Source organism: Cupressus sempervirens, chromosome 11, assembly GCF_028749045.1.
Source record: "Cupressus sempervirens isolate cs-2001-9-10 chromosome 11, ASM2874904v1, whole genome shotgun sequence".
Classification (NCBI taxonomy): Eukaryota; Viridiplantae; Streptophyta; class Pinopsida; order Cupressales; family Cupressaceae; genus Cupressus; species Cupressus sempervirens.
In genome coordinates, this window is record NC_143128.1 from 563474770 (window position 1) to 563498946 (window position 24177).

Consider the following 24177-nt stretch of genomic DNA (forward strand, 5'->3'; position numbering starts at 1 on the left):
AAAATTTGGTCCCTATTTTATCAAGATTTTGGGCTGACATATAATTATTAATTATAACCCTAAAGCAGTAAAAATACTTGTATAAAAGGGCTTAGGGTTAGGCATTGTTTCATAAGGTGTAATGCAAAACTAGTTCTTGTGGCAGTATTGAGCTATAAGAGGTTATGGATTGTAATCAAGTTGTAATCATTAGATCATAAAAATATTGGACTTGTTGTTTGGTGGACGTAGCCTAGGGATTGGGTGAACCACATTAAATCTTGGTGTCTTATGTTCTTTTTTGTGTGATCTATTATTTTTTGTTATAGGTTATATTTACATGTAATTATTATTTATGTCTGTGGCTTAATCCTAACAGTTGATGTCAAGCCTGCAGTAGCTACCAAGTGATGGTCATGTTAGTAGATGCAAAATGAAATAGAAATTATGTTGATGATGAGTTTATAGTTGTACAAGAATTAAGCTTTAAATGCAGAGTTTTGAAGGGTATAAGGTAAATTTTCACTCATTTTTCAACATTTCAAATTCAAATGAGAGTAAGCAGACTGAGAAGGTGATTCAAAAACTAGGTTTGAAGCATTCACACAGATTCCAGCAACGACCCAACATCAGTTCATCAAATTTCCAAGTTATTATTCATAAGCTGAGTCACACAATTTGAAATTTGTATAAACCCTACCCTGTCAAATGGCATCTAGTTCAAGGAATGTAAAGGATCAAGAAGTTTTAAATGTTCAATTAGGTAGCAATAAAGTGAAGCAACTAGATTTTAGAGCAATTCTAGATGTTGCATACAAACAAGACCTATTAGGTACACTTTCCATGATTCCTCAAAAAGTCATAATGGTCCAAGACATTAGAAAATGCTATAACTGCAAGATAGGAGGAATACGAGACATGGAAATAAGACAAGCCTATAAAAAATTGTGTGAAAATAGAATTTTGAAAGAAGAATTTAAGATTGTTGAAAGGAAGGCTTTGACTCATGCCCTAGATTTCCCTACGGTATTCAAAACAAAGTGGATCAAGATAGTGTTGAGCAAAATACATGATGGATGCTTATGGATAGAAGATGGTCCCATCAAAATTTCAAAGAGAATAGTTCATAGGGTAACTGGTTTTCCAACTCTAGATCGATCGAAGACTCTATGAAGGGACTCAAAGGAGGTCATTGAGAAAAATATAGGAGCCAAATAGAACAAACGTGGAATGACTATTGAAACCATAATAGATCATCCATTGGACTTTTCCATAAGGGTAATTTCTCATAAGTTTTATCAATCAAGAAAGTTAAATAGTGTACCCTACATTACAGTAGATGTGGGCTATAAAATTGTAAAGAAGGATCATACCTCTTATCTCGCTAAACTACAATTGCAATAAATAATTGAAAACCTAGGTGACATTAGAAAAGCCAAGAGTGCATAGTGTAAGTTTGGAGCAATCCTAATTTGCATATTTTTCTATGTTCAAAACACATTCCCATCTTTTGGAAAGGTGAGTTGGAAGACAAATAGATTAGTTGCAGTTCAAGTCAATGAGTATATTGAGCAAATGGGAGATAACTTTGAGACTATGATGACTAGCTATTTTGAAGACTTCAAGAAGTCTATGAAATAAAGGATGAGAATACCAATTTCCTTGGTTGAACAGTATTATAATGACATATGATTTGTTGTTGATATTGACTATACATATGTATAGGTTGTTGTACCTAGGGTAAGATGGCTAAGACCCTTAGGCTATGAGATTATTGTTGATGAAGCCTCAACTGCCATCACTATTCTTTTTGTTGAAGAAGTTGATAAATTAGTTAAAAAATTTGGAAACTATGATGTTATGAAGTCCAAAGTTGAGATGGAGCTGAAGACAGCCTCCACATAGAAGAAAGACAAATTGGTGAAGAAATTAAAGGCCAAATTTGAAGAAGAATAAGATGATGAAAAGGGTGAAGAGGAAGAATAGGAACAAGCTAGAGAACCTCTTGCACTAACCCAAGGATTGGGAGAAGATAAGGTTGAAGAAGAGGTAGAAGGTATCGAGGAAGCAAAGGAAGCACTAGTACAAGAAGAACCTAAGAAGAGAAAGGCCAAAGCATAGCATGTGGCAAGGACAAGGCTAAGAAGATTGTTAAGCCAAGCCTAGCAAAGCCAACAACACCAACAACCAGGGCAAGCACATGGGCCACCATACAAAAAGCTAAAAAAAGGCCAAAGCTATAGAACAAGGAAGTCAAGAACAAAAGAAACAAAGAAATAAATACATTGCACAACCAGAAACTGATGATGAGAAAATAGAATCATAGGATACAAGCCAATTTAGAGTGCTAAGTCATCCACCAAAATCTGATCTCGAGAATATATGTGAGAATGTTAGAAATAATGTAGATTTGTCTAGTTTGGAAAGTATTAATTTTGAAAAACTTGGTAGAGAAGAGAAGAATTTGATTGAAGAATCAATATATAAAATGATGTCAAAATTCAAGAACACCCCACTTGGATTAGACAATACCATGCCAAAGGAATTATATACTATTGTTGAAAATAAATGGCATTATTGTTTAAACCTGGAGAAACAAACTAGAGAATCCACATTAGCCCAGGTAATGCCAAAATTAACTAAAGGGAAAATTATCAAGGTCAACAAGAAATATGGTGGAAGGTTTGCACCGAAATACAGGGCATTCAACATTCTTCAGAAAAATATTGAAGATGTCGTGAAGAAATCCACTCAAATGTGGAAATTGATTTATGATTTGACAACTAGAAAACAAGGAGAAGAAGATCCCTTTGAGGGAAGAAATAATGGTGATGATAATAATGATAAGGAGGATGACAAGGAGGAAGATAAAGAAAAGGATAATACTAAGGAGGAATCACAAAAGAAAGATGAAGACATGACTATAGCTAAAGAGCAACAAGAAGAACAGAGTGTGTAAGACACACAAATGCTGACTACAAGTCGTCCTCTGACACTAGTATACCTGTAGAAACCATAACTATTAAGGATGTTCCTAATAGTTCAACTTAGAACATCAATCCTTTAACTACATAAGATCTAAAGAAGAATCTTAACCAATCCACACTACAAGCAAGATTATGTGAAAATTAGTATTGGTCAGTGTAGATGAGCTTCAAAAAGAAGTAGTTGACATAACAAAGGATAAGGTGAATATACAAGAACCACCTTCTACCATCCCTTTAGCTACTAGTGATCAACCCTTGATTCAAACAATTTAAGATACATCTATCAAGGTTGACACAAGTGTCAAAGAAGAAGAAAAGAAGACAACAATAGAACAAATAGGAAAAATAGACACATATATACCTACATCACAACCACAAGGTGCAATTCCAATCATTGTGATTGACTAGAGTAGTTCTAAAGAGAGCAAGGATACACCAAAGGAAAAAGAGCAAGAAGTTATTCAAGCATTGGTAACATTACCAAAATCAGGCACTCCTACAAAAATCCTTCAGAAGAAAAGCACAAAGGCAATGCTAGTACAAATTTCAGCACCAAGCTCAAGCTCTACAAAAATTGACAACATAACTCACTATGGTGATGTAACTTTAGATGAAGAAATACTGATACTTTAGTTTGATTATGCAACAATGACACTAGAACAAATAAACATGTTGCGACAAGCTTTAGAAAAGAAGAAGTGCCAAGAAGTGCTTAGACAAGAATTTAGGCAAAAGCAAGCATTGCAAGAAATCAAGGAAATATTCTTAGATGCATTTAGCATGCCTACACCTAAAGAATCAAAGCCTCTATTGGAACAATTGTTAGAAATTTTTGAAAAGGTCAATAATAAAGATATCGACACAATTGCAAAACTTCTTGATTGGTCAAAGAAGAAATTCCAAAGTAAAGTAAATGAGAAAGTATCTAGTGAGATTGCAATTACTCAAGTTGCACTAACCAGAAAGGTTGAAGATGTGAAGAAGGTATTGGAGAATATTTTCTCATTGTACACTAAATTGTGTGAGCTAGCACTCTTCACTGAAGAAAAAAGACATAGAATTCTAAGTCTGGAGAGAAATCTCAATGTATCAGGTATGCAACTACCTCAAAACCCAGCTCAGAGTGAGAAGCATTTGTAACAGCCAGTTTTTCTACAATCTAATTCCATTATTTAACTAACTAAATTAAAGTATCTATTTCACATGACAAGGAAAAAAAGTCTTAAAACTTGAATATAAAATCTTTAATGCTTTCCTAATAAAATAGTTTATCATTATCTATAAATTTGACAAGTTCAGCTGAACTAAATCTAAACTAATTTCTAAAATGAAAATACAATTACTATGCTTTGAATAACTAACTAACTATTAAAGATAACGTTCATCTTTTCTGTAAAGTAAAACCTTCAGCTGGAAAGCAAAATATTAACTAAAAGTTAAGAAGTACATACAGATTTAATGTGAGACCCCTTTTCAAATTGGTTGTCCAAGCTTGACTTTGGTGAGAGGAGAAGCATTATCATTGGCTTAACCTCCCAACCACAAACCTTTTTACTTATCCCCACATGTTCTAATTTAATAGAATGGCCCTCCCTACCTTGAGGTTGAGCATGGGATGTTCATTGATCTAGCCATTGGAGTATTCAAGTAGGTTGAGGTCCCAACAGCTATTTGAATGAATAACTAAAGCATCGGGAACCCAACATGATCCATTTATTATGGCAAGTCTACCTATTATCGCCTTGGCCAAGGATTTCAAATGTGGGTTTAAAACCCAATCTCCACCACTCAGCTTGACAACTAATTCTCAAAGTGAAATCACATGAGCTAAATGCATTAAATTTGTTAATTGTGTAATTTTTAAGTTACTGACTTCCTTCTTGTTTCAAATTATAATGGGTTCATTAACTCCTTATCACCATTTTTTGAGTCATCGGTTGGTGACTCACTGGTCCCTAAACCTATGTTCTTATTGTAAGACTTGCACTTTTGTTACCTTTTCTGGCATTGGCCGGTTGATTTCCTTGGTGCTCTTATATTGTTATCTATTATTGATTCGCCTTTTTAGAGTTTTGAATAAAGATTTTTAAAGAAGATATTTTCAGACTTTAAACACAAGGTATAGGCATACAATTAGATATTATTTTTCTAGACCTTTGATATACATAGCATAGATTTTGATCTTCTTGCTAATTATGTGGATAGATATCACAAGCCTTAAGAAGGACTAAGACTGCTTAGGTAATTCAGAGAGGAATCGACTTGCTATATTTTTAATATGGAAGACTTAACAAAAAGGTAACAGTTTAATGCCGACTTAGCTTGGATGTGGTAATGGAAAGAGATTAATTGAAAACACAATTATTTCCTTACATGACACAAGCTTTGAAGATGGCTTGCTACTCCTATAATCAACACTTTCTTCCCAGACTTCCACAACTTTCTGGATGTGATGATATAATCATGATGAATACTAAGGTTTTGTCGACAGCTTAGAAAGCTCAAAAGATAACATTGGGAAATAATATGGAGATGGGTTCAAATGTTAAAGGTTTTGAAACTGATCAGGGTGATAGATGTGAGCAAAGGTAATAGGTATGAGCAGGGTAATTGCAAAGTGAATGTGAGTGGATTATCCCAAGGTGCTCAATAGATGACAAGGCCCATATATTTATTTATTTGAACCTAGCCTTATGGCTTCCTATCATTACAAGATCATTTTCAACTTCTAAATTTGAAAAGAAAGAGTAGGAAAAAGAAAACGAAAAGAGAAGGAAAGATGAAGGGTCAATTTAATAATATTATTTTATGTTATTTTATTGTCTTTGTTAAGTTTATAAATATGTACGCATAAGGAGGCTAAGTTGGATTAGAAATTTTAATGTAAGGGTGCCATTTTATGTTTATATATTTATGATCCTAATTAAGAGTATAAAATAATATCAAGTGATATTATTATTTGAGAAATTTATTTAAGGTAATAATTTTTGTTTATATTTATTATTTATTTATTTATTTATTTATTTAGCTTTAGTTCTAGCTTATGTGGATTTCACCAAGAAATTTGTTGTCAAGCCCTAATTAACTTGCCAAGGTGGTTTTTAGGTCAAACCTATCATTCCTAATGACTGAATCTTATGACCATCCCATTCTGATGACCTTGTTTCGTAATGCTTCCCCTCTTTCTCCAATCTTTATCCTGCAACCTTGAAAAACAATACTCTCGCCAAAACATCATTTCTTGTTTCATAATTTGTTATATAATATCATTAGGAAAATTCATCATAAATACTAACTAATTCATAAGAAAATAAACTATCTTCATTTCACATGGATACAACGGCTAACTTTAACTGACTCAATTTCACATGATAATCAGATCGATGCAATGGCTAAAGATAACTACTTCAATTTCACATGAACATGAATAAATAAAACAATGGCTATAACTACCATGATAAAAAAATGGCCATTATAAACTAATTTCAACTAAGTATGAGAATTTTTTTTGGTTCAATGACTATATTAGCTTTAAAAAATTTGGGCAAAATTTGGGATGTAACATACCCACCCCCTTAGGTTTTTCATCGTCCACGATGAAATAATGTCAAGCTATTTTTTTTTTTTTTTAAAAGTTTAAAATAAAAGAAAAATATATATATTCAGTTTCTAGTTTTTGAAAATAGATAGGGGTATTTTTGAAAAATATCATGGTAGTCTTCCCACGTAGCATTATCCTCTGTATACTGGTCCCACTAGACCTTGCGTTGAGTTACTTCTCAATTTTTTAAGTGCAGCTTATGTACCTCATGTATTCTGAGTGGCTTTACCTCTACCACCCTTGGCTCTCGCACCTGCAACAGTTTCCAATCAATCATGTGCTCATGGTGACTAACAAACTTCTTAAGATAAGACACATGGAAGACGTTATGCATCCTAGCAAGGGCTGGAGGTAAAGCAATCTTGTAGGCCACTGGGTTAATAACCTCCAAAACTTTGAAAGGTCTTACATATTTGGGGGCCAATTTAGCATTCTTGCCAAATTTAATAGTACTTTTCTAAGGCTTAACTCTTAATAACACCTTTTCTCCTACTACAAATGCCTTGGGTGTTCTTTTCACATCAGCATAGCTTTTTTTCTTTTCATTAGCTTCCTTCAACCTCTAGCGAATCTGAAGTACCTGTTCTTCCATCTCTCAAAGAATTTATAGTCCAACAATGACCCTATCCTCTAATTGATTCCAACTTACCAGGGTTTTGCATTTATGACCATATAAGGCTTCAAAAGGTGCCATTTTAATTTAAGACTGGTATGAGTTATTATATGCAATTTCAACCAAGGGTAGGTATGTTTCCCATTGATATTTCTGATCCATGTAGTAAACCCTAAGGTCTTCTAATACTTGATTCACTTGCTCTATCTAACCATTTGTTTTAGGATGATAAGTTGAACTTATATTCAATTTAGTACCCAAGGCTGAAAATAGTGTCTGCCAAAATCTGGAAGTTATTCTTTTATCTTGATCTAAAATAATTTTCTCTAGAACTCCATGTAATCTGAAAATTTCTTTTATGAACTTGTGGGCTATTTTAGGTGCTCCATCGGATACATTCCCTAAAATAAAATGTGCAACCCTATTCAATCTATCAACCACGACCAAATTAGTGTTATGTCAATTCTTGGTCATTAGCAACCCCTGTACAAAGTCCATGGATATTACTTGCCATTTCCATTCGAGTACTTCATTTGGGTGCAACAATCTTGTTGGGTATTGATGTTCCACTTTCACTCTTTGAAATTCTAAACAACTTGCTACAAGCTCAATTATCTCTTTTTTCATTACCTTCCAAAAGTATAAAGGCTTTATGTCAAATAACATTTTCATTACTCTTGGGTGTCCTGAATATGGAGCTGAATGGTACTCCCCTAAAATTAATCTTTGTAACTCAAGATGATTGGCTACATTTATCCTCTGGCGATATCTCAACAATCCATCTTCCTCTAAGTTAAATTCTAAATACTTGGGATCCTGTGGGTCTCTAATAAGTGCCAAATTGATTTATGCATAAAAATCATCATGCTCCAATCGCTGTAAGATCTAATCCCTTAATTTAAATTTTACCTTAGTCATTGCTGAAATATGTCTTATCCAACTTAAGGCATCAACTACTTTATTTTATTTTCCATTAATGTAGTTTATGTCAAATTCATAATCTACTAGTAACTCTAACCATCTCCTTTATCTAGCATTCAGATTTTGCTAAGTGAAAATGTATTTTAGGCTTTGATGATTAGATCAGAGCTCAAAGGGTTTTCCAATTAAATAATGCCTCCACATTTGTAAAGCATGACCTATGGCTGCTAATTCCAGATCGTGCGGTGCATAATTTTGTTCATAGTTCTTAAATTTCCTAGACTCAAAAACAATGACTTCTCCTTCTTGCATTAATACACCCCCTAATCCTTCACCTGAAGCCTCAGTGATTAGTACAAATGGTTTATGTGGGTCAGGTACCCTTAAAATGGGTGTAGTAGTCAATTTTTCCTTTAGATACTCAAAAGCTTATTGACATTTTTCTAAACAAACAAATTTTTTTCCCTTTCTTTGAAGTGATGTGATTGGATAGGCTATTCTTGAGAAGTTCCTAACAAATTTTTTGTAAAATCTAGCTAACCCCATGAAACTCTTGACTTCGGATATGTTTCTGGGTATGGGCCATTCTTTAATTTCTTTGATCTTAGATGGATCTACTACTATACCTTGTGCTGAAATTATATGCCCTCGATACTAAATTTCTTTCTGGTAAAAGGAACATTTTGATAATTTTTCATATAATTTATGTTCTCTAAGTCTTCGTAATACTATCTCTAAATGCCTCTGATGTTCTTCATCATTTCTAGAATAAATGAGAATATCATCTATGAATACCAACACAAATTTGTCCAAGAAATCATGGAATATATTATTCATTAAGTTCATGAAGGCTGCAGGGGCATTAGTTAATCCAAACAGTAGTACTGTAAACTCATAATACCCATATCTAGTCTTGAAAGCAATTTTTTGTATGTCCTCTTCCTTATTTTGCAATTGATGATATCTTGATCTCAAATCAATTTTTGAGAACATAGTCGCACCCTTCATTTGGTCAAAGAGATCATCTATCCTTGGTAATAGATACTGATTATTGATGGTGACCTTATTAAGCATTTGATAGTATACACATAGCCTCATAGTTTTGTCCTTCTTTCTTACAAATAATATGGGGGCTCCCCACAGTGAGACACTGGGTCAAATTATTTTCTTATCCAACATATCCTGTAATTGAATTTGTAATTCCATAAGTTCTGTGGTGGTCATCCTATATAGAGCTCTGGATATAAGTTCTTCTCTTGGTACTAAATCTATGGAAAAATCAAATATTTGGGAAGGAGATAATCTAGGAAGTTCCTTAGGAAATACATCTTGATAGTTCTTCAGATAGGGATATTTTTCTTCAAATGATTATTTTAGTTTTTGCTTAATTTCCCCATCTTCATAAATATAATCGTCTTTGTATGTGGTTTCCTTAAATCTTCAACTTTTACTGAGAATATCTCACAGCCTTTTCTTCCATACCTCTTAAGCTACATTGCTGAAATTTTTTGGGCTCTTATTTCATGTCTAACCCCTGAAATACTTGTGGGCTTGCCTTGGTCATCTACACAATTTACTATTTTGGCAAGGCAATCTACCTTAGCCTTGTGTTCCCTGAGCCAATTTATTCCTATGATAATGTCATAAGATCCTAATGGTGCTACATATAAATTTAGTTTTGTCGAGAAGTTTGGAAAATCAACCTAGGCTTCGAATAGGCATTGCTCTACCCTAGCCCTTGTCTGGTTTGCATATTCGACTATCCACAATTTTTCCATAAAACTAGATCTTTTTGGAAATTTACTTAATAATTTACGTGAAATCAAACATTTTTTTGCTCTAGTATCAATAAGAATAGTTACAGGGTTACCATAAATCTTACCCAATGTTTCGATGGGACCTAACTGCTATTATGCTTGTCTGTTATCCAAAGCTATGTGAATTCTTTGTTGAAAAACCTTTCTACGGTAAGGAGGGGCATTTTTGCTAATTGAGGTTAGGGCACTATCTTCTAAAGTGGTTTCCTTTGCAAATGAAACAACCTTTGGTCCTCTTTTCTCATTATTCCTATCATTTTTTTTTATATGAAAATTTCCCTGATTATCTCTGGTTCCATTACTTTTGTTTTCAGGTTATCATGTTGGTAGGGTGGATGTACTTAAGTAGCCTGGTAAATTTCTCCCAGTATTTATGAACTGATAATTTCCCCTATTTCAAATTTTGAAACTCCGTGAGTTTCTAGTCATAGAAAGTTTGAGGCAACAATCTTGTTCTAAATATGTTTACAAACTTCTCCCAAGTAATATCAGTAGATCTAATTTTCAATTCCACCTTGGTGTTTCCCCACCAAGTTGCTACTTCCCCAGTGAATTGATATATACCCCAAACTGCCTTTGAGGTCTTAGAGAGGTTTCAGATCTCAAAGTAGTGTTCCATCTCTATTAGTCATGCTTCAAATTCCTCTCCAGATTCAATACCAGAGAATTTAGGAGGTTTAATTTTCTTAGTATCAGCTAATAAGTCAACCACAATTTCCTTTTTCTTTTGTTTATCAATCTATTTAGGGGAGGGGGTTCTATTATGTTCTGAGACTTTAGTCTTGGCTCTAAGTGTTTCTTGCATTTCTTCCTGATGTTGTCCCATCTAGGCTGCCATCTCACTCATTCTTCTATCCATAGCTTCTAATTTTAGTTGTGTTTCTTGTAGAATTTGAAGTAATAGCTCATTAGAGGTTTGATGGTTCTCTTGAACTATTTTTCAGTTTTCCATATTCTCATTGTTACTCATGTTGTATTTCAAGACTTGCACCTATTAGTTTACACAGTTAAGTTTATATTTTAGTTTTTGTTGCTCAAATTAGCAAAAGGGAAAAAAAAATTATTCCCGTTGTTTGTCAAAAACACTATTCATTTTCATTGCACAACTATGCTAGTCTTTAATTACAATAATCATATCCATTTCTTGACATAGCAAATTTGTAAAATTATATCCATTGCTCGATAAAGAAAAATTACAAAAACATATCCATTTCTCGACAAAGAAAAATTACATAATTTTATTTTCATTCCTCAAAAAAAAATTTATATCCATTGCTCGACAAAGTAAAACTTTTAATTAACATTTCTCCACAAAGCAATCCTTTATTTACAAAATTCCTCTAATGAGGTTGTCTACATTCATAAAATATGTTTATTTTTGATTTGCAACTCTCTGTTTGGTACACGTCTTGTACCATCCATGATCTATGAAAATGAAGGAGGGGATTGCTCTACTGAGCATTCCAAATCTGAATCAGTTTATTCTTGTATGTTGCCTTCTTGATAGGGTCCATTGAATCCTTTCCTTCTTGATTTTTTGTATGGCTTGGTTCAAAGTTTCATCATCTTGAGGCTCAAAACAAAAAAAATAGTCATACTTTGTCATATTCTTAATGAGGTATGAGAAAATAGGATTTCATGTTTTCTTGTGGGGTGTTCTACATACTAGCATCCTGTATTCTTTTTTTCAACTTATTAGATTTCAAGAATGTGATGTGCCCTAGGTTCAGTGTTGAACCCAGCGCTCTGATACCATATGTAACAGCCAGTTTTTCTACAATCTAATTCCATCATTTAACTAACTAAATTAGAGTATCTATTTCACATGACAAGGAAAAAAAACATCTTAAAAGCTTGATATAAATTTTTTAATGCTTTCCTAATTAAATAATTTATCATTATCTACAAATTTGACAAATTCAACTGAACTAAATCTAAACTAATTTCTAAAATGAAAATAAAATTACTATTCTTTGAATAACTAACTAACTATTAAAGATAACGTTCATCTTTTTCGTAAAGTAAAACCTTCAACTGGAAAGGAAAATACTAACTAAAAGTTAAGAAATACATACAGATTTAATGTGAGACCCATTTTCAAATTGGTTGTCCAAGCTTGACTTTGGTGAGAGGAGAATAATTATCATTGGCTTAACCTCCCAACCACTGACCTTTTTACTTATCCCCACATGTTCTAATTTAATAGAACAACCCTTCCTACTCTGAGGTTGAGCATGGGACGTTCATTGATCCAGACATCAGAGTATTTAGGTGGGTTGAGCTCCCAACAGCTATTCAAATGAATAACTAAAGCATCAGGACAACAACACAATTCATTTGTTGTGGCAAGTTTGCCTATTATCATCTTGGCCATGAATTTCAGATGTGGGTTTAAAACCCAATCTCCACCACTCAGCTTGAAAACTAATTCTCAAATTGAAATAGCATGAGCTAAATGCATTCAATTTGTTTGTGTAATTTTTAAGTTACTGACTTCCTTCTTGTTTTAAATTATAATAGGTTCATTAACTCCTTAACACCATTTTTTAGGCCATCGATCGGTGACTCACTGGTGCCTGAACTTGTATTCTTATTGCAAGACTTGCACCTTCATCACCTTTTCTAGCATTGACCGGGTGATTTCCTTGGTGCTCTTATAGTATTATCTATTATTGATTCACCTTTTTAGAGTTTTAAATAAAGAGTTTTAAAGATGATCTTTTCAGACTTTAAACACAAGGTACAGGCATACAATTTATTCCAATCATACAATTAGATATTATTTTTCTAGACCTTTGATATATACATAGCAGATATTTTGATCTTCTTGCTAATTATGTGGATAGATATCACAAGCCTTAAGAAGGACTAAGACTACTTAGGTAATTTTGAGAGGAATTGACTTGCTATATTTTTAATATGGAAGACTTAACAAGAAGGTAATAGTTTAATGTTAGCTCAGCTTGGACATGGTGATGGAAAGAGATTAATTGAAAACATAATTATTTCCTTATGTGACACAAGCTTTGAAGATGGCTTGCTACTCCTGTAATCAGCACTTTCTTCCTAGACTTCCACGGCTTTCTAGATGTCATGATATAATAATGATGAATACCCAAGTTCTATTGACAGCTTAGAAAGCTCAAAAGATAACGTTGGGAAACAATATGGAGATGGGTTCAGATGTTAAAGGTTTCAAAATTGAGCAAGGTGATAGATGTGAGCAAAGATAATAGGTATGAGTAGGGTAATTGAAGAGTGAATGTGAGTCGGTTATCCCAAGGTGCCCGATAGATGACAAGGCCCATATATTTATTTATTTGAACCTGGCCTTACAGCTTCCTGCCATTACAAGATCATTTTTGACTTTTGAATTTGAAAAGAAAGAATAGGAAAAAGAAAATGAAAAGAGAAGAAAAGATGAAGGGTCAATTTAATAATATTATTTTATGTTATTTTATTGTTTTTGTTAAGTTTATAAATATGTACGCATAAGGTGGCTAAGTTGGATTAGAAATTTTAATGTAAGGGTGCCATTTTATGTTTATATATTTATGATCCTAATTAAAAGAGTAAAATAATATCAAGTGATATTATTATTTGAGAAATTTATTTAAGGTAATAATTTTTGTTTATATTTATTATTTATATTTTTTTTACCTTTATTTCTAGCTCATGTGGATTTCACCAAGAAATTTATTGTCAAGCCCTAATTAACTTGCCAAGGCATTTTTTAGGTCAAACCTACCATTCCTGATGACTGAATCTTATGACCATCCCATTTTGATGACCTCATTTCATAATGCTTCCCCTCTTTCTCCAGTCTTCATCCTACAACCTTTAAAAATAACACTCTCACCAAAACATCATTTCTTGTTTCATAATTTGTTATATAATATTGTTAGGAAAATTCATCATAAATACTAATTGATTCATAAGAAAATAAATTGTCTTCATTTCACATGAATACAATGGCTAACTTTAACTGACTCAATTTCACATGATAATCAGATCAATGCAATGGCTAAAGATAACTGGTTCAATTTCACATGAACATGAATAAATAAAACAATGGCTATAACTACCATGATAAAACAATGGCTATTATAAACTAATTTCAACTGAGTATGAGAAATTATTTTAGTTCAACGGCTATATTAGCTTAAAAATTTTAGGGCAAAAATTGGGATGTAACAACATTTTCATGTATTGCATCAGTCACAAAGTCAACTAGCTATGTTAAAAGTAGAAGAGGCCAATATAAGAACTAAGTTGACAAAAATTCAAGCCTCCCTCACCCCACATATGGAAATACTCCATAAAGAGCTAGGATATGTAGAAACTTTTTTAAAGAAAGATCCCCCTCTTTCTACATTAGACGGAGTAGTTCACCTAGCAGCCGAGCTGGCAATTCAACTCAAGTCACTAGACATTTCATGTGACAACTGGGATGTAACTCTAAAGATAATTATGGAAATCCACAAATCATTTTTGGACAAGTATACTCTAAGTCTATAAACCCTTTGACCTAAGTGTCAAAAAGGGGGAGATAAAAGAAAAAAAGAGGGAGATAAAAGAAAAAGGGGCAAGAAAAGAGTAAGGGGAAGCAAACAGGGAAAGGAGCAACTAAAGAAAGAAGAGAATAATGAAAGGGGGAGCTAAATCAATTTTTGACCCTAGTGGTATACATTTTGAGGAATAAAATGCAGAAACAGACATAGAGAAAAGCACATATCAGATCACAGAGCATCAATTGCAAATACATTGAAGACAAAGACTATCAACAAGAGACAAATCTACTCAAAATGGAGAATAGATTCTTGAATACAGAATAGGCACATTAACTGAGCCTGGGGAGTTATAAAATTTGAGGTATATAGGTTATTACAAAATTTTGAAGTTTTGTATATAAGCCGGGTTGTGAATATGATTATACTCGAGAAGATTAGATTGATTATGTATAGTTAAGTGTTTTTGACACTCATGTCAAAGGAGGAGATTTCAAGCTGACTTAAGGTTATATTTTGATTCTTTAAAGATAAGGATGAATCTATTTGCAAAATCCCTATGTGTTTGCATGCAGCCTATCAAAAAATAGGAAGGATTAAGTGGCAAAAAGCATGAATCTTAATCATAGATTCATACCTAACCCTAAGCCACCGAAGTCTTTATAAGGAAGATGAAGCCCCAACGAAGAAGAGGAATTGAGAAAGTGAAAGAGATCATGTTACAAGAGGTAAAAAGAGGTGAATGATTGAAATTACTCACAAGGCATCCAAGGTGACTTAGTAGTGAGAGTAAATTACAAAATTAGTTGGAGGAGAACAAAGAACAGAAGGATACAACAATTTTTATCTCAAATAGGATCAAGAAGGAGACTGTACAGATTTTATCTTTAATCAAGAAACCAAAGCCAATCACAAGATCTATGCTAAAACATCCTAACATGTGATTTTAGTTAAATCTCCTAGGTAGAGTAGTCCTCATAGATAGTTGAAAATCCTTTAACAGGGTGACATTCCAAGTGGATGTTCTAAAGTCCTTTAGCTAGGACCACTTCTAATAGGGTGTTGAAATCTTTTAACAAGGAGGGACTTAACAATCCTTGTAAGTCTTTAACAAGGCAGGTCTTTCATAGGGCAAATCAGATTTCATAGTCAAACCATTGTAACCTTAATTTGGTACACTTTATTGCTACAGTAGTGAATATTTGTGGGTGTCATCCCCACCCTAGTTTTACCTTCTCATTTAGCGGGTTTCTAAGTAATCATATATGGTGTTAAGTGTGTGTGTTCAATTGTTTACATGTTTTAGATGCATTTACTTTTCATGTTATTTTCAACACATATATTACATGCATCTAATAAATGGTGAAAGTTTTAATGGCTAAATTTTGAACTTTTGATTCAAACCCCCCCTCTCAGAAGTATATGTTTCCCATTTTTAATTCCAAGACTAAATTATGTGTTCAATCCACATTTACCAGTTTGCCTCCTACATGTATGGCCCATGGTCTTAATTTATCCACATTTTTGTTTGCAAATTGACTACTTGTAAATAATATATTGTTTCCATTTTCACTACTTTGATTGCTTCTAAAAAATGTATTTATTCAATTTTACCACTTTGACTACTAAGTGAATACTTCATGGTTATTTCTTAATGTATTTCTCTTTGTTCCATCCTATTTATTCCCTGTTATCATGTGCAAAATGTAGGCTATCATAAAGTTCAATTCAAGTATTCTTTCCATTTTGATAGTTTCTATTGCATTATTGTTTTCATGTTTCATTTCTTTCACTGGTTGTTGTCCATGCTTTAGAATGATTTTGACTTCTTAGTGTCTAAGGTTAATGAATGCTTTATGGTGATTCTTAACATAAGTTGAAAACTATATCCTTTCTTTGTCATTGTCATCCTATTTATTTGTTGATATTATTGTCATTGTAGTCCTATTTATTTGTTTTATTATTGTCATTGTCATCCTATTTATTTATTTTCATTGTTGTCCAAATGTAGTGCATGTTATTCACATTTATTTTCAAAGTTTATTGGTTAGTCAATTCATTGTGTGCATGCTTCACATATGTTCAATAATATATCCATATTAATGCCTTACTTTTGGTTACTAAATTGTCATTAATTAGATTGGAAAATTAATGTTCTCAATTACTACATTGCAACACTAGGGTTTTGTTAGGACTTACTACATTTCTTAGTTGTTAATGAGTAGAATACTAAATCTAGTATGCATAATGCACATTTATTTTGTAATGTATTCATCGATGATATGTATTGCTCATTCTGTAAAGTTGTATTCACAATGTTGTCTTCTCTATTGTTCCAAACAAATACCTAAATCTATTCCATGTTCATTTATATAATGTTGTAACTTATTACATTATGAAACTAACATTGTACCCATTATATTTATGGTGATTTGCCACACTTGTTTTGAAGATTCAACATCAATGACATTCAAACATTGCAAAATCTTTATTGACAATAGTTTCAGACAAGTAAGGTCAATATTTAAATTTGTCTTTCTTTTTCATACTTTTCTTTCAAGGTTAATTCCTAAATGGAGACATGATTAAGGAAAGCCAATTCTCGCCAACAAAAGAAAAATTTATTGTGTGCAAAAAATATTATGATAATTATAAATTTGGATTTGGAAACTAATTGTCAGGAATTTCAAGAAAAATATTGGTCCACTTTATATTTGTTTACTTTATGAACATGAATGTCATCCCGTAAAACTATTGGTAGACGTGACCCAAATATACCTATACCTAGAAATTTGAGATTTTTATGGGTTTGCTAGTATTTCTATTATGATCACACATTCACAATTAGATGTCCTATAGAAGTTGCAAATTCGTATCTTTTAGAGAAGAAGATCACTTCCCCTTGTACATTTTGAGAAACAATGTCTTCTTTCTCTTCATCTCATATCATAGATCTTATTTCCTATTTCAATTGAGTTGATTGCATACATATTGGTCCTAGAGATTGAATTCATCTTTGTCACCTAATCAATTTGTTTGATTTACATTCATATTTCACATCTAAGGTTAATGAGTTTTGCATGGAAGAGGACTTTCTTGCATACTACCCTTGTATAATTTGGGTTTAGTATTGGTATCCCTTCATCCTATTGGGTTTTGTAATCTAACTTGATTTGTAGTAAAATCCAATTATAGACTCATAACAACAAAGGAGTAGTTGTAGCCAAGCTCCATGTCATCTAAACACATGGTTTAATAGAGATTACTAAATAATAAATATTAATGAGATCATTTTAGGAGATATCCTCTAAACATGGCCAATTGTATCAGGAGATCCTCCTTTTTATACAGTGTCTAGTAGTATTACCCTTCCTACAAAGGGATGAAAACAACTATTCTCAACCCTTCAAAACTAATCTACTTCAAGTTTTCAGGTTTTAAACTCAAAGAATTTTTTATAGATGTCATAAAATTTTTTAAATTAATAATTGTTTAACATATATATCATCAAATAATATTCAAAAAATTTCCATGGACAGAATTAGAAAGACACTTTATATACTAATACAATGATTAAGAAACATATATAAAAGGATATTGTATTATACTAACATCAATTTTTGATTAGATAAACGGGTTTTACAGAGACCCTAAAACCCAAGAGTTAAAACATAAACAAGGCTAATAATAAGCGTGAAAAGCCCAACCAAAAAAGTTCCAGTTCAAAGGCTGAAAATAAGCACAAGGCCCAGCCGACAAACAAAAACCAAAGAAAAAGCCAGGATCAGAAACAACAAGAAATGACCAATGCAAAAGCCCTTACAAAAAGCCAAAAAAAGGCACAGAAAGAAAAAAAAGAAAAAGCAGAGGATTAGTCCTCATTCTTTCTCTCCAGGTCTTGCATGACCTGAGCTACCTCATAAGCCATCTTGTTCTCCTTAGCCTTTTATTGGTGTGCCCTTTGATCCTCCTGGTCCTGACCATAATACTAACATACTAACATAAGTTAAGTTATAGATAAATCCTAAATATTAATAAAACTTGCTAACTCTACAATAAATCTCGGCCTTCTAAACACAATATATAATAGTATCATCAACATTTTGGAATTTCCAAATCAAGATCATGGAAACACTAGCACATCAAGATAGAATCAATAATATTTTTGTGATATAAATTAAGATTATTTAGAGGAAATTCTTCATTGAAGTTTTCTTGAAGATTTTTTTTTTTTCAATCTTAATTAAGATGTTATAATGGTTACTAAAAAGGGATTTAACAAGATGAACTAAGAGACACGAACTAGAGCTAAGGAAGATGATCATAAAAGTAGAAGCAAAGTGCTCAATATTGTAAGAAGTGAATGTAATTTAAGATTCTCGCTCTCTACAAAATACACAGTGTAAAAGTTCACATTTGTCTATGTAAGAGGATAAACCTTGGCAAGGGTAAACTATTATTTTTTAAAATTTAATTAAGTATTAGAAGGTATGCCTTCTAAAGATCTTATGATATACATATGGCAAATGTACTACTTGGAGCTACGGGGTAAAAATTAAATTGTTAAAATTATCTTTGAAATATAACATAAAAGGGCATTTGTGTTATTTTTAAAAAAATGAATCCAGATTTTATGTGAATTTTGGTCTTAAAAAATTTTCAAAGTAGAATTGTAAATAGATTTATGTTAAAAAAAAGTCTTAATGTAGAATGCATAAGATTAAAAAAAATTCAATACAACTTTTTTTGAGGATTTAAAAAAAAATTCAAATTTAAAGCTACTTTTTGCATATCTAATTAATATTGAAGTTATAGAGAAATTTTGTTTGGGGCATATTTTTATTATTTTTAATTTTGATTTCAATAATATTATAAATTTATGAGCTTTTCTCTATATTTTTCTTATGATCAACCAAATATTTTTGAAGATGTATTTAAATGAATTATCTTATTTGAATAAATGTTATTAATGATACAATTTTAAGATATTAAAATTATATGTTGCATACTTCTATTTATATTTTATATCTTATTACAAATTATTAAAATTATCATTTATTAATGGATTCAAATTAATAATTTTAATTGTTTTATATACATAATTTAATATTTTTAATGGCATACTTAGTTACCTTATGATGCTATGAGTGATGATTGGTAAATTGGTAAGCACTGAAGTTGGACGAAACAATTTCACTCACGTTGCCCTCTTAACAACGAGATTCAATCCTATAACAAAATCACGTGAATGTAGACATAGATGTAAATGTACATTTAGTTTTTCAATTGTTTGTATTTTGAGTTATTTAGCCAATAAGCTATTTGTGTTACTGAAAATTGAATTTTTGAAAGAAAAGTTGTAAAAAGTTGTCAGTTGTCTAGAAAAGTTGTAAGTTTGGCCAGAAAATTGTAAATCATTCCCGTTAATTATTTACCATTCAATTTTTTATCTCACTCCACTTTTGACTCTTGTTTTGATATTTATTAGTTGTTATCTCCACTTTTAACTATTATTATTCATATTCTATCTATTTAAAAAATAATTACTTGTGATCTAGACATTAGCTCATGTTATCTCTATTTATTTAACTTTTAATTTTTAAATTTGATTTAATTTTTAATTTGTGACTTTTAAATTTTTTTTCTTGTTTCTATAACTTATTTAGTTAATAGAATATTTGTTAGAGACGTTGCTATTTTTTATTTTTTATTTTTGTATTTCTCTTTTTAATGGAAATTTTTTTAATGATATTTTTTTCATATTTGATAAATTGAATTTAAATAAATAATATTTATTAATCTATTTAAAATATTTTCATATTATATTTTAAATCTTCACTTTTAACTATTGTTTTTTTTCCTATTCATTTAAAAAATAATTAGTGATCTCCACATTGGCTCATATTATGATTTTAAAATTGATTTAGATTTTACTTTTTAAATTATTTTATTTTTTATTTATTTATGAGTTAAAAAATTTTGTGTTTTAGTTTCTATAATTTATTTAGTCAATAGAACATTTGTTAGAAACTTTTTTTTTCTCTTATTAATTTTTCATAATAGATTTTTTTATGGATTTTTTTTTAATAATTTTTTTTTCATGTTTGATAAATTGAATTTAAATAAATAATATTTATTAATCTATTTTTTAAAATTAGTAAATATTATTTTATTTAAATAAAAATTTATTATTAATCTAATTTGTTCACATAAGATTACATTTTAATAATTTTGTTATAAGCACCTATAGCTGCTATAGTTGCAAGCACAAAACGTCCAATTGTTAGTTTATTCATTTTTTATTTTTTATTCATTCATGCAAGCATTGCTTAGATGCAATTATTTTTTCATCAGAATTTAATATTTTTGAGGATAATATACTTTAACATATTTTAAAAATTTTAAAAGTATCATTTATTTATGTTGTGATTGGTTCTTCTTAATTTTTGGAATTGTATTGAAAAATAAGAGAGTGCTCTTAAATGATTTTAATGAGGTTTTAATGAGCTGAAATTATAATTATTGCATTTGCAACTTAAAATATAGGCATTAAATCAAATTATTTTAATTATGTTAATTAGGATTTTTTATTCCTTATTATAATATTACAAATAATGTAACAATTTCTTTTCAAAACTTAAGCCTAAATAAAACATTCACATGAGAACAATTTTTATTTTTCTAATAATTCATTTGTGTCTTGTACTTCATATTTTTAAATAGAAATTAATAGATTGGTTCGCTCGTATCCTATTCCTTCACATCATCCAGAGTGAGACTTGACCAACAAGCTCCAGCACTTCAGCTGCCAAATATTCCATGACATCAAAAATGTAAATGAGATCTCGGATAATATTATAATTTGATATTTTTACTTTAGTCCTAATATTATAATTAGGAATATGAATAAGAAATTATATCTACTGTTTAAATTTTAATATTTTATTTTTAGTTTTTGAACTTGTATTTATCTTTAAAAAGTTTTAACTATATGTATTTTGATGTTGATTTAGGTATAGCATTTAGATGTAAATTAATACTTCTCCTTTTCTTCTAATCATATATTTTTTCTTATAATAAATGAAAAATAATTCTAAATATATAATTTTTTATAAAATAATAATTTCAAAACTCAAAAACTCTGTAATTACTTTTAATTGACTTTACATGCAAGGCAGATGTGAATTATTTAACTTACGGAAGACATTCTTTTAACTATTTATATGTTGAGTTATTTTTAAATATTTTATTTAAAATAGATTGCTTACTTTTGGGAGAAGCTATCTGCCCCACGTATATATGTATCATGCGTGAATAATCAAAGAAAAGAATCAAAGGCAAATCATGGGAAGAAAGAAGGTGGGGTTGTTTCTGAGGGCAGTGAAAGCCCAAAGATTTGTGAAGAGGCGGAAGGGGGTTTTGAAGATGGGGCGAGAGCTCGCAATTCTTTGTGGCTGCTCTGTTTACATCAAAATTCAGTCGGAAGAGTTCAACGAGTACGTTGCAGAGCTGTTCAATGGCCAACATGCAATTGCCGTTCCTCATCAAGAAGGATCGATCGAGATGGAGAAGAGAAGGAAGTTGCAGACATTTGTGACGAGGAAGAAATGGCTTGTAAACAAAGGGCGACAGCTTGCAATGCTCTGCGGATGCTCTGTTTACGTCAGAATCCGCTGCAAAGAGTTTCATCAAGACATTGCACAGGAATTCAATGGCAAAGATCCTCCTCGCACTCGTGAACTCCAAGGTTCATGTATTTACGCGGCTCATGATCCTGATCAAATTGGGGCAGATCTTGTAAGCAATTTCAGTAAAATGGATCTTGAAGATCAAGATGGAAATTTGTATGCTGCTGCATTCCAAACGCAGGCGGTAGATCTAAGCAACGGAGTGGTGCAATCAGGGAAAGATCAAAGGGAAATCCCGCGTGCAAATTCAAGCAGCACTGAAGAGATCATCTTGGAGGCAAATCCAGCAAGCAGCGTAACTACGGACATGGATGAAGACTTGACATTTCTTGCTCATCTTCCTCGAGTAGAATTGGAGCAGACTGATGGATCATCTGATAACTTCAATATCTGTGTGAATATGTTAGATCATCTAACAATTCAATAAGACATAAGCTTTCCTCAAATGGATCAGCAGGCATGAATTGTATATTCTTGTTTTTATTTTAAAAGCAAGACATTCGTTGAAGAACAAGATATTCAAATCTTGAATTGTAATTATTTTCTACATGTTTTTATTGAAGAAAAAGACCTACAAACATTCTTTCTTCTCACTGGTTTTTAATTTTTCTATCTTTTCTCTGAATTTTTTATTAAATTTTTATTAAATGTTTCTTTATATTTCATTTAATCTTTTAAAAAGAGACAAATATTGTATAATAATCATTATTGTTTGGCAATTCATTGCTTTGTCAGCTTGACTTTAACATGCATTCTACCAGCCACTTGATAAAAGAAATACAGATATGAGAATATAAATACTTATTTTGGAATAGAAAATGGAGGTACCGATTCTTATTTTTATTTGATTCAACAAGAATTTGATGGAGAATTCACAGGCTTAAAAATTTATGTTTTCTAAAATAAATAAAATTGGAATAGGAATACGTATTCCGCTTCTACCTATTTAGATAGAATAGCAAATGCTCATTTTTTGACTCAAAAAATTACAATACGTATTCCTATTTTATTCTTATTCCAATTCCAAACCCTAAACTTTGAAACAAGAATTTAAAGAAACGAAAGACAAGTTGGTGGTGCCCCATTACCAGTGGCCGAACACCACGAGTGGATGTGGGATTATGCTCTCACAAACTCTATGCCTTTACAAACATAGTAAAATATACCCTCTTAAAAACCCTGAAGACAAACATGCTCAATGTAACTGGAGCCCAGGATTTCTACATAGGAACTACTGTACTAGAATATATGTTATGTAATATATGGTCTTGCATTTTAGTTGTATCTTTTTAAATAATACTTTCATGGTTTATTGGAATTTGAGACTTTAAATTCAGTTTAATGGTTCCACCTTTAACCATTTATTCGTTAGTTTTGATAAACACGTCTCTAGATGAGAATATTTTTGAATCTTGATAAACAGCTTACTTTTTGAATTGGTATATTTCTTTTACTAATATGCATTTCATTATTGTTTATTGTGTATCAGTGCTTGCCCTTGGTCTTCTATTTCAACGTGCTTCCATAGTGACATCTGATGTCCGGTTCCTTTTTATTTTGAATTTCTATGTATAGAAACATCCATGTGATCTTATCGCTACAACTCCCATTTTCCAATATTTTTCATTTGATCTCCAAAATGAATTTCATAATTATTTTGACAGGAATTGAATATTGCACAATTCAATCTTGATGAGATTGCTAAAACTGCTCACAGTTCAACCCCTCAAAATTTGAGATTCTAATGCAAGGTTTCATAATTTTAATCTATTGCTTGTTAATGGCGAAGTATGAGAGTTGCTGGAATTTTTCGCACGAATGGAGCAAGCAGGTCAATTTTCAAATTAGAATACATTCAGCATTGTTCTCTTAGTACTAATTTAATTGTTCATTAATGACCGCTGCAAGCAAACACTAATTTACAGGTATGCTAGTTCTGATATCATTTGTAATGTCTACATTTCCCTTCTTAATTTTGAATATATATTTTGTGTTCCTCTTCATAATAGTTCTGATACCATTTGTAATGTCTACATTTCCCTTCTCAATTTTGAATATAAATG